This window comes from Nicotiana tabacum, chromosome 7, assembly GCF_000715075.1.
Source record: "Nicotiana tabacum cultivar K326 chromosome 7, ASM71507v2, whole genome shotgun sequence".
Taxonomy (NCBI): domain Eukaryota; kingdom Viridiplantae; phylum Streptophyta; class Magnoliopsida; order Solanales; family Solanaceae; genus Nicotiana; species Nicotiana tabacum.
In genome coordinates, this window is record NC_134086.1 from 82,288,561 (window position 1) to 82,299,623 (window position 11,063).

Sequence of the window (11,063 nt, forward strand, 5' to 3'; positions counted from 1 at the left end):
AGTATTAAACACATTAGGGTAGGGATTTAGGATTCACAAGTCATAATACATTAATTCAGAACAGGAAAAAAAGGAAGTTACAACATGCTTTAATAATGGTATTGGGTTAAATACAAACAGTAGACAGGCAAGGATGCAAGAAACAGTAAATAATCATGTTGTTGTTGGTGCAGAAGCTTAATTAGAACATACCAGTAAAAAATACAAATGAAGAGAAAAATAAGCAAGTTTCCCACAGCCTAGCCTTGGCTTTCAGCCAGCTAGGTAAGGCAGCAATATAATAGTAACAGAGAAAAAAAAGAGAGAGATTTAGTGGAGTGTGTGTTTGAACTCAAGTGTTTATGCCTTGTGTTCGTGTCCTTGAAAGAAAAGAAGTACAAGGTATTTATAGTTTTTGAAAATGAGTAAGAGAGAGGTAATAAGCTACAAACATGGAAACAATCATGATTCAGAATCAATTATACAAGTGATTGCCTTTAATTAAAGGATCACTTGCTTAACGGGTAGTGACAGGTTAAAAATAAGGAAATAAATCAATTTGTCAGTAGGCTGACAGTTGCCATAAAAGAAGTAGTAAAACATTAAGTAAGCAATATAGTCTAGGTATATAAATAATCTAATTTTGGAAAGGATTCAGTAAGGCAAAACAGGAAAAGAAATCAGTTAACTTTAACAGGCGAATGAAATCAGAATTTCACAAAGGAAAAGTTTGAAATCAGTCACAAGTTTGAAGATCAGTCAAAGAAGGAAACTCAACATATAAATAAGGCGCATAAACACTATACATGCGAGGTCAAGCCTGTTGGAAAAAGGAAATAACATACAATAGTAGCACAAAATTTAGTAGATAGCAACTTTCGAAGCATGATAGTCTAGTAGGTCAAGTCACATTGAATCAGTAGTGAAGAAAACATCGAATATCAAAGGCATGCAAAGATCTCACAGTAGCAGGTGACGAAAACCCCCTTTTAAAAATTAGGGTTTCGAGCATAATCAAGTTTTAGAGATGATAGAAAATCAGAGTCAGAAGAATCACACAAAAGAATAAAATGTTTTGAAACAAAAAACATCAATCGAGTTATGCACTTAAACGAACAGTCTCAAACTCAAAGCCATAGGATTTTGAACAACAGTAGAGTTTTAAAAGAGGATAAACAAACAAATCGGACAAAACTCAAGCAAACAAGCATTCGTCTAATAAACAGTAAAAAGAAATTAGGGCTTTTAACATGCAAACTCAGGTAGAAGAATGATATGAGCAAACATAGCAAAACATGTCAAAAATCAGAGAAAAGTTTTGAAATAACTTAACAAGAACCCTAATCGGAAAAGATAAAGGGTTTTGAAAGCAGAGTTTTAAAAAGAAACTTCGAGAAAAATGCTTAGAAGTCCAAAGCCAACATAGATCTGAAGCATATCTAAGAGAAATCAAAAAAAACCTTAGAGGTTAGGGTTTCAGAAGAACCCCAAGTGACGAGAAAGGCCTTGAAAACCATCGATCTAAGCAGGAAAGTCAAAAGTCTGACTCGAATAGCCATGGCTAGCTGGAGAAAGGTCAGAGATGACCGAAGAACAGTCATCGAGCAAAGACTGGACAAAACCCTTTTAGGATCTAGTCATGAGATCATAGGAACGAACACGTAGGGGCCGTGGGAGGTTGATACAGGTCTCCGATGACCTTGGAAGGCCATGGATTAGAGCGGATTAGGGTGGCACCGGCTAGGGTTTGATGTGGTTGTAGAGAGGATTTGGGAGAGGAGGGGTTTCAGAGGCGGCGGATTATGAAGAATGAAAAGGGTTTGAGGGGTCTTTGGGTTTAATTAGGAAAGAATTAATGGGAGCCGTTGATCTAAACGATCAACGACTTGGATTAGATGGGAGTCCGGGTGGGTCATTTAAATGGGTTATGGGCCGGTTTAAATGGGAATTGGGTTAGGGTAATTGGGCTTCAAATTGGGTTCAATTGGGCTATAATTGAAATAAAATGGGGCTAACATTTAAATAGCCAATGTTTCCTATTTGATTTATAAAAAATAGTAAAATAATTTCTGTAAATAAATTAAAGGTACTAAAATGATTTATAGCACATAATTATCAAATTTAAAATACTGGTCTTAATTTTTTATAGATATAAACGTAATTAAATCTAAAAAAGGCTAACAATGCAATTACATGTAATTTAGTTTTAAAAATACTAAATAAATTTGTAAAAATATGCAGAAATTATCTTACCTATATTTTAGTAAAAATTTGAGGATCCAACAAATGAATCACCAAAAATGATAATTTTGGGAATTATTATTGGGTTTTTATGAGTAAAATAGAGGAATAAATTGGTTTAAAAATATTTTTAAAAAAATAGGAAAAAATGATAAAACATTTGGACATACTTATACATACATATTTATGCTATTTATGAAAGTACTCTGTATATAAAAATATACAGGAAAAAATTGGGTATCAACAGCTGCCCCTCTTTACCCGGGAAGGATGAAAGAATTGTCGGGTAAAGATATGATGGCCAATTTTGACCGAGCGAAATGGTTCGAAGAGGTTTAGGCCACAGAGACTTTTGAGAACGGACGCAATATCCAGGAATGGGTGAATGGCGAAGGTCTGATAGGGCTGCGGGAACTGGAACGGGATCGCTTCTATCGAGATGGTCGTTGCTCGCCAATTTACCTGCAAATAAGCAATACAAGCATATATCGTGCATATATTTAAACAAGATGTAATTTCCCGTCAGACCATGAAGATTGTCTTCGGACGGTTAGAATAATGTCCTTAGACCATGATGTCCTGGGCCATGAAGCGTATAATAAAGGATTCACAGCCCATGAAATGATGCTCCCGGGCTATGAGGATGGTCCCTCCGAGCCATGATGCCTTTGAATAATTATACGCGAGAAAATTAAAGCGGATCCTCAGGCCATGACATGGTGTTCTCGGGCTATGAAAATGGTGCCTCCGAACGATGACGCCTTTGGATAATTTGGCGATCTTTCAGCCCATGAGATGCAGTATGTGGAAATCTTTCAGCCCATGAGATGCAGTATGAGGCGATCTTTCAGCCATGCAGATGCAGTATGAGGCAATTTTTCAGCCCATGAGATGCAGTATGTGGCGATCTTTCAGCCCATGCAGATGTAGTATGAGGCGATCTTTCAGCCATGCGTATGCAGTATGAGGCAATTTTCATCCCTTGAGATGCAGTATGTGGCGATCTTTCAACCCATGCAAATGCAGTATGAGGCAATCTTTCAGCCATGCAGATGCAGTAGGTGGCGATCTTTCAGCCATGCAACGTAGTAGGTGGTGATCTTTCAGCCATGCAATGTAGTAGGTGGCGATCTTCAGCCATACAACGTAGTAGGTGGCAATCTTTCAGCCATGCAATGTAGATGAGGCAACGATCTTTCAGCCATGCAAACATAGATGAGGTGGCGATCTTTCAGCCATGCAAATGTAGATGATGTGGCGATCTTTCATCCATGCAATTGTAGTAGGTGGCGATCTTTCAGCCATGCAGATGCAGATGGAGGTAGAGCTTAACCTCGAAGGCAGAATGGTAGCCTTATGCCATGTAGAAAATGCATATGGAGACAACGTTTAGTCTCGGAAGGCAGAATGGTAGCCTTATGCAAGAAATAAAATGGCAAGTGGTAGTAGAGCTTTCTTAGCTGATATCAGGTTGCGATATTGTGACTGCTGGGGACATTGTGACACACGGAATGTCATTGGTGTATATGGATAGAAAATGTGCGTAAGTGCAACGATTCTGAGAGTTGTATTCCTGCATAATGTTCATCTCGTGAGTGTATGATATGTTTGATGATTGCGCAATCCAAGTGCCTGCATCCAAAGAAAAATCGTGAGTTTGTAAAGGGGGGAGGTTAGTTCGTATTCCCCACTGGCTCTGGGTAGCGTTGCTAAACAAAGCAATTTCAGTAGTAAACATGCATGATTTCGTAAAAATATGACATAATAATATTAATTTTTTAGATGAACCGATGACTATGACGTGGTTCAGGACATTGCAACCTCTCTTGCTACGGAATTTTGAGGGTCCTCCTCAAATTCTGCCCCAGTTTAATGGGTCGATGCTTCTGACTGTTGCCTGCGATGATCGGCTGAAATTACTTTAGAATTATGAGAGTCTCCAATTGCGGAGGAAATGAAAATCTTATTAAATTGTGACCGAACCCATAGGGCTGCCTACGTATCCCCTCTTAAACGGGAATCAGGCCAGGCGTAATTCAAATTACATCATATAAGGAAAGCATAAAGATCACATATAGTAACGCTTGACTGCATCTGAATTGATCGGCTTTGGCCGGACTTCTCCGTTCATTTCTACGAGTATGAGATCTCCTTTTGTCAGAACCCGGTAAACCATGTATGGACCCTGCTAGTTGGGAGAGAACTTCCCTTTGGTTTCATCCTGATCTAGAAAATTTTTCTTTAACACCAGCTGTCCCGGTGTGAATAGTCTCGGCTTGACTCTTATGTTGAAGGCTATGGATATTCTGTTCTGATAAAGTTGACCATGGCAAACTGCATTCATTTTTTTCTGTCTATAAGGGCTAGTTGCTCGTAATGACTTTTCACCCACTCTGCGTCGTCGAGCTCAGCTTCCTGCATGATCTTTAGGGAGGAAATTTCTACCTCAGGGGGAATGACTGCCTCTGTACCGTAAACCAGCATATAGGGGGTTGCCCCGATTGATGTGCCGACTGAGGTGCATACCCCAGTAAAGCAAATGATAACTTCTCGTGCCACTGTTTATGTTTCTCTATCATTTTCGTCATTATCTATTGGATATTCTTGTTAGCGGCTTCTACGGCCCCGTTCATCAAAGGTCTGTAGGTTGTGGAATTATTGTGTTTGATCCTGAATGTTTCACACATAGCTTTCATCAAGTCGTTGTTGAGGTTGGAGACATTATCAGTAATGATCGACTCTGGAATCCTGAATCGACAAACAATGCGGTCACGGACAAAGTCTGCCACGACTTTCTTGGTTACTACCCTATAAGATGCTGCTTCGACCTATTTGGTGAAATAGTCGATTACTACCAGGATAAATCTGTGTCCATTGGAAGCGGCGGGCTCGATTGGTCCAATAACATCCATCCCCAAGTGGCGAACGGCTATGGTGAGCTTGTTGCATTAAGCTCATTTGGAGGTACCTTTATCATGTCTGCATGTATCTGACAACGGTGGCATTTCCGGACATACTGGATGCAGTCCGTTTCCATAGTAATCCAAAAGCCAGCTCGGAGTATCTTCTTTGCTAAGACAAAACCGTTTATATGTGGACCGCAGGTCCCAACGTGAATTTCCTCTAGTAGCTTGGATGCTTCCTTTGCGTCGACACACCTTAGTAATCCCAAATCAGGAGTCCTCATATACAGGATTCCTCCGTCGTGAAAGAAATTGTTGGACAATCTCCGAAGTGTGCGTTTCTGAGTGGGGTTTGCAAATTCTAGGTACTCGACTTTTGCCAAATATTCCTTGATATCATGAAAACAAGGCTTTCCATCTAATTCTTCTTCAACGTGGGCACAGTAAGCTAGCTGATCATGGATCTTTATTGGAATGGGATAAATGAAGTTTTTGTCTGGATGTTGTATCATGGATGATAGGGTAGCCAATGCATCGGCGAACTCATTCTGGATTCTGGGAACATACTGGAATTCTGTCTTTGTGAACCTTTTCCTCAATTCTTGTACATGATGCAGGTACGGGAGTATCTTGGAGTCCTTGGTTGTCCATTCTTCATGCACCTGATGTATGAGTAGGTTCGAATCTCCAATTACTAGCAAGCTCTTGAATGTTCATGTCAATGGCCATTTTGAGCCCTAAGATGCAGGCTTCATACTCGGCCATATTGTTGGTGCATGGGAACCTGAGTTTGGCAGACACCGGATAATGCTGACCGGTTTCTGATACTAGGACTTCTCCTATGCCAACTTCTTTGAAATTTGCTGCTCCATCAAAAAATATTCTCCAACCGTCATAGGATTCTGCGATATCTTCTCCTTATGAATGGTACCTCTTCGTCAAGAAAATACGTTTTAGGGGTTCGTATTCTCCATCCATGGGATTCTTATCAAGGTGATCTGCCAATGCTTGTCCCTTGACCGCTTTTTGAGTTATGTAAACAATGTCGAACTCACTCAACAGGATTTGCCACTTGGCTAGCTTGCCAGTGGGCATGGGCTTCTGAAAGATGTACTTTAAAGGATCCATCCTTGATATGAGATATGTGGTATAGGCACAGAAATAGTGCCTCAGCTTCTGAGCTACCCAAGTCAAAGCACAACAGGTCTGCTCTAACAGAGAGTACCTGGCCTCGTACGAGGTGAACTTCTTACTGAGGTAATAGATGGCCCACTCTTTCCTCCCCGTTTCATCATGCTTCCCCAGAACACAACCGAATGTTCCATCTAATACTGCAAGGTAGAGTAATAGAGGTCTACCTGGCTTGGGTGGGACCAAGACTGGTGGTATTGACAAGTATTTCTTGATTCTGTTGAAAGTTTTCTGGCAGTCATTAGTACATTTGGTAGCAGTGTCCTTCTTCAACATCTTAAAGATTGGCTCACAGATAACTATAGATTGCGCTATGAACTGACTGATGTAGTTAAGCCTTCCCAAGAAACTCATCACATCCTTCTTGCTCTTTGGCGGTGGCAATTCTTGAATAGCTTTGACTTTTGATAGATCCAGTTCTATTCCTCGGCGACTCACTATAAACCCATGTAATTTTCCAGCAGGAACCCCAAACGCACACTTTGCAGGATTAAGTTTTAGGTTATACCTTCGCAGTCTATTGAAGAACTTCCTCAAATCTTCCATATGATTAGTGGCTTTCTTGGACTTGATGATGACATCATCTACATATACCTTAATCTCCTTGTGTATCATATCATGGAAAATGGTGGTCATGGTCTTCATGTAGGTGGCCCCTGCATTCTTTAACCCAAACGACATCATCTTGTAACAATACATTCCCCACGGCGTAATGAAAGCCGTTTTTTCAGCATCTTCTTCATCCATCCAGATCTGATGATAACCAGCGAAACAATCTACAAACGATTGCAACTCATGCTTGGCACAATTGTCGATCAGGATGTGTATGTTTGGCAAAAGGAAGTCGTCTTTTAGACTGGCCCGGTTGAGATCCCGGTAGTCAACACAGAGTCTGACCTTCCTGTCCTTCTTCGGTACTGGTACAATGTTGGCTAACCATGTTGGGTATTCTACTACCCTGAGAACCTTAGCTTTGACCTGCTTAGTGACTTCTTCCTTGATTTTTAGACTCATATCAAGCTTGAACTTTCTGATCTTTTGCTTTATCGGTGGACATGTTGGATCGGTTGTCAGTTTGTGAGCCACAATAGATGTACTCAGACCAGTCATGTCATCATACGACCAGGCAAATATGTCCTCATATTCTATTAGAAATTCTGTGTATTCCTTCTTTTCTGACGACAATAAGTGAACGCTGATTCGTATTTCTTTGATGTTTTCTACATTTCCCAGGCTAACAACTTCTGTCTCGTCCAGGTTGGACTTAGGTCTATTCTCAAAATTCTCAACTTCCTTAACAATCTCTTCTGGTATGTCCTCTTCCTCTGAATCTATGTCCGTTTGTTGCGTTGTCTCATTGCATGTCACAGTCATTGGCTCATCAAGGTAAGTAATAGTAATGTTGTATAAGTAAAGTAATGAGAGAAAAATAATAATAAGCTTCGAATTATAAGAAATATTAAAATGCTTGGATAAATTGCATAATTATTTTGTAACATTGGAATTCTTATTGCGGGAATTAAAAAGCAAAAGAAAATCATTTAGTAAATAAAACACTGCATGATGCTTGTTTTAGCCTTGCTACCCCCAGGCTCTGATACGCTGAAATTACACTTTAATAAATAGTGTAAGGCGGTCGGTGTCACATATAATAACCCAACAAGGTTGGGGTCGAATCCCACAAGGAATAGGTGTGAAAAGGTTACTCTTATAGTGTGTTGCTCGACTAAAGTCGTATCTCTATTTGGTTAACAGTAACAAGAGAATGGTTTTATAGTAACAAGAGTATGAATTGAGTTTGTTTAGAAGTATCAACTAATTGGAATATTTATTGAGTAATTAATTGGATTAAAGAAACCAAGGTTGTGTCCCCTTTAATGGAGTGTAATGCTTATCGGTGTTAATATGATATATTTCTAATGGAAGATTCTTTTGATATGCAAATGATGTCTAAGTGACTACCCAATATTTCCTTATAGTTAAATAGTTTTTCCTCTTTATAATTTTCCCAAATATAAAAGAGTTGCAATTTAGAACCATCAATATATTCCAAGTAAAGCCCAGTTATTCCTAAGCGATTCTATTAAACAAGGTTTAAAGCCTTGAGTCATTGATATTTACTTCTACCAAATTCTAACCCACTTTTCCAAGCAAAGAAAGAATTTAATGGCACTTGTTAATGTTTGCAACCACCAACAATAAATGAAGAATGAGAAGTAAATAACTATCAACCAACCATTATATATATATTCAATGTTAAACACCCATTAGCATAACACCCATTTAGGGTCTAAAACCTTAGTATTTAAAGTTAGATACTCATACTACAATATAAAAACCAAAGAGTATTTAATGTCATAAAAGCTTACAAAGTAGAGAATCTTCACCCAAAAGCTTCCAAAAGTGAGGAATATTAATGTCTTGGACTGTGGTTCAAAGACTAGACCAGATGAGCCCACAAAGACATCATAAAACTATTTATAGTGGACTCAAAATTGGGACAGAAAACGGAGAAAAATGCCCTTTCAGGTCTGATATGCGATCGCATTCTTGTCGCAGAGCACGTATGCGGTTCGCATCTTGAAAATCCTCATCGGAGACTGGAATCCTAGTTTACATTCTTCGCATTCCAATTATGCGGATCGCATTGCAGAAATGCGATCGCATTTTGCATCGTATCTTCGTCCTTCAGTGACCTTCACGGTTGGTTTGCGGTTCACTCTGCGGCTCGCATGTTGGTTCTGCGGTCGCATAATGGACCGCATTCTTGACTTGAGATTTAACCCAGTTCTATGCTTTTGTCTGCGATTTGACGTGCATTCTGCGGCTCGCATGTCTCATCTGCGATCGCATAGTGTATCGCAGACCAACATTTTCGCTACATTTGCTCTTCTCTTATCTTTTTGCTTCCATGTCCATGTTCTTGGGTTCTCAGTCCTTACGTACTGTAGAAACAACAAAACTACATAAGTAACGGAGATAACTGCATTAAAACAAGCTAAAATCTAAGCAATTAGTATTGAAATGTGCCGAAATTCTCCGGCACATCAACACCCCCAACTTAAACTCTTGCTTGTCCTCAAGCAACTAAAACAAACTTAACCTATTCTAGACTTTATTTACAAAACATGAAACGATAATGACCATGGGTGGTGTTCATTGCTAGTACTTTAAGCATGCATCTATAATTGTTTTACCCTTCCTGAACTGATAGTATATACAAGGAAAACTAATCAACTTGTGAACCTTGAGCCTCAGACATTGCGACAAAATGTTACCCTCAGTTGAGTGCAATTGCATTTGATTCAAAATCTCAACTTTTGTTTAACTTCACAGTTCATGTACCCTCACTAGAAAGAAGGTCCCAAAATCACAATATTTACAAGGACAACAAAAAGGGACAGTTTACAAATACACTCACTCTCAGAAAGAACTTCAAGTGTTATAACATTTCTTACCATAAGCTTGCCCTTATTTTAATTCACCGCTTATTCAAGAATGTTCGGTTGGAGGTCTCATAAGGACTTTTTAAGCTTGTAATGTAGGTTTCGAGAAGGGTTGGATAGACATTTGGGTATAAGTGACTTCACCCTCCTTGAACACTACTCACAATTTTCCATTTTTTTTACTTTGCTTCTTTTCAAACCCTCATAGCCTCATTTGCGTCTAGTTTCCAATATAGAACCACCTTACATACATCTTCTAATTTTATTCAAGGCTCCATACTTTATATACATACACATATTTTCTCTTTTTTTTTATCTAAAACAAACACTTTTGAGGCATGTGGTCCTAACTCAATGTACAACCTTACCAATCTCCACTGCGACATCACCCCCAACTTAGGCTTTTAGCCTCGTTATAAATGTTCAAGGAGGGACAGGTTCAAGAGAGAGGATTATTTTACAAAAAAAGGAGAGGTTTGTAATGAGTTGGCCAAAGAAAAGGCTTAAAGGCTCAAATTGGGTACTAGTGATATTATTTATGTACAGGTCGGCTTGAAAGGATACAGAGGTCTAGCAAATAAGACAAAGAATGCCTAAGATCATCCCTCCAACCAAACATACTATCATTAGCATTGAAAAACCAACCGGGTAAGTTCTAGATGATAGAAGTAAACACGAGAGTTATATACACACAGAGAACTCACACACACATGGTACACGAACTGTTTCATTCACATAATTTGACGCTTTCGAGTCAACACTTGGCAACTCAAGGCTTTCATCATAGACACATGTATAACTCTAGGTCGCCATAGAGTCACAGAGCGAGCCTCAAGTTCACAAAGTTGATCACAAAGACTAATTCCCTTAAGAAAGTTGTTAATCTATCCATCATCGGGAAAAGTCGACAAAAACAATATTTTTTTTATATGTGGAAGGGTATATGCTATGTACAGACACACATGCTTGATACTAGGCAATTACACCAAACCGGTCAAAATGATTCATTCTACGATCCTGGTTCTACTATTACACACTTGGAAAAGAACCGGGAGAATAAAAACCAAGAGGAATTGATTCCTAATCACTATCTACTTGTTTTTGTTGTTTTTCTTTTATATGGAAAACATTATCATATTTAAACGGGAGAAGAAAAACAAAGAGGAATTGATTCCTAATCACTATCTACTTGTTTTTGTTGTTTTTATTTTATATGGACAACGGTATCATATTTACACAACGCTATTATGAACACAAAACAAACACTAATATTAACATCATCACGAATTTCCTAACATAACTC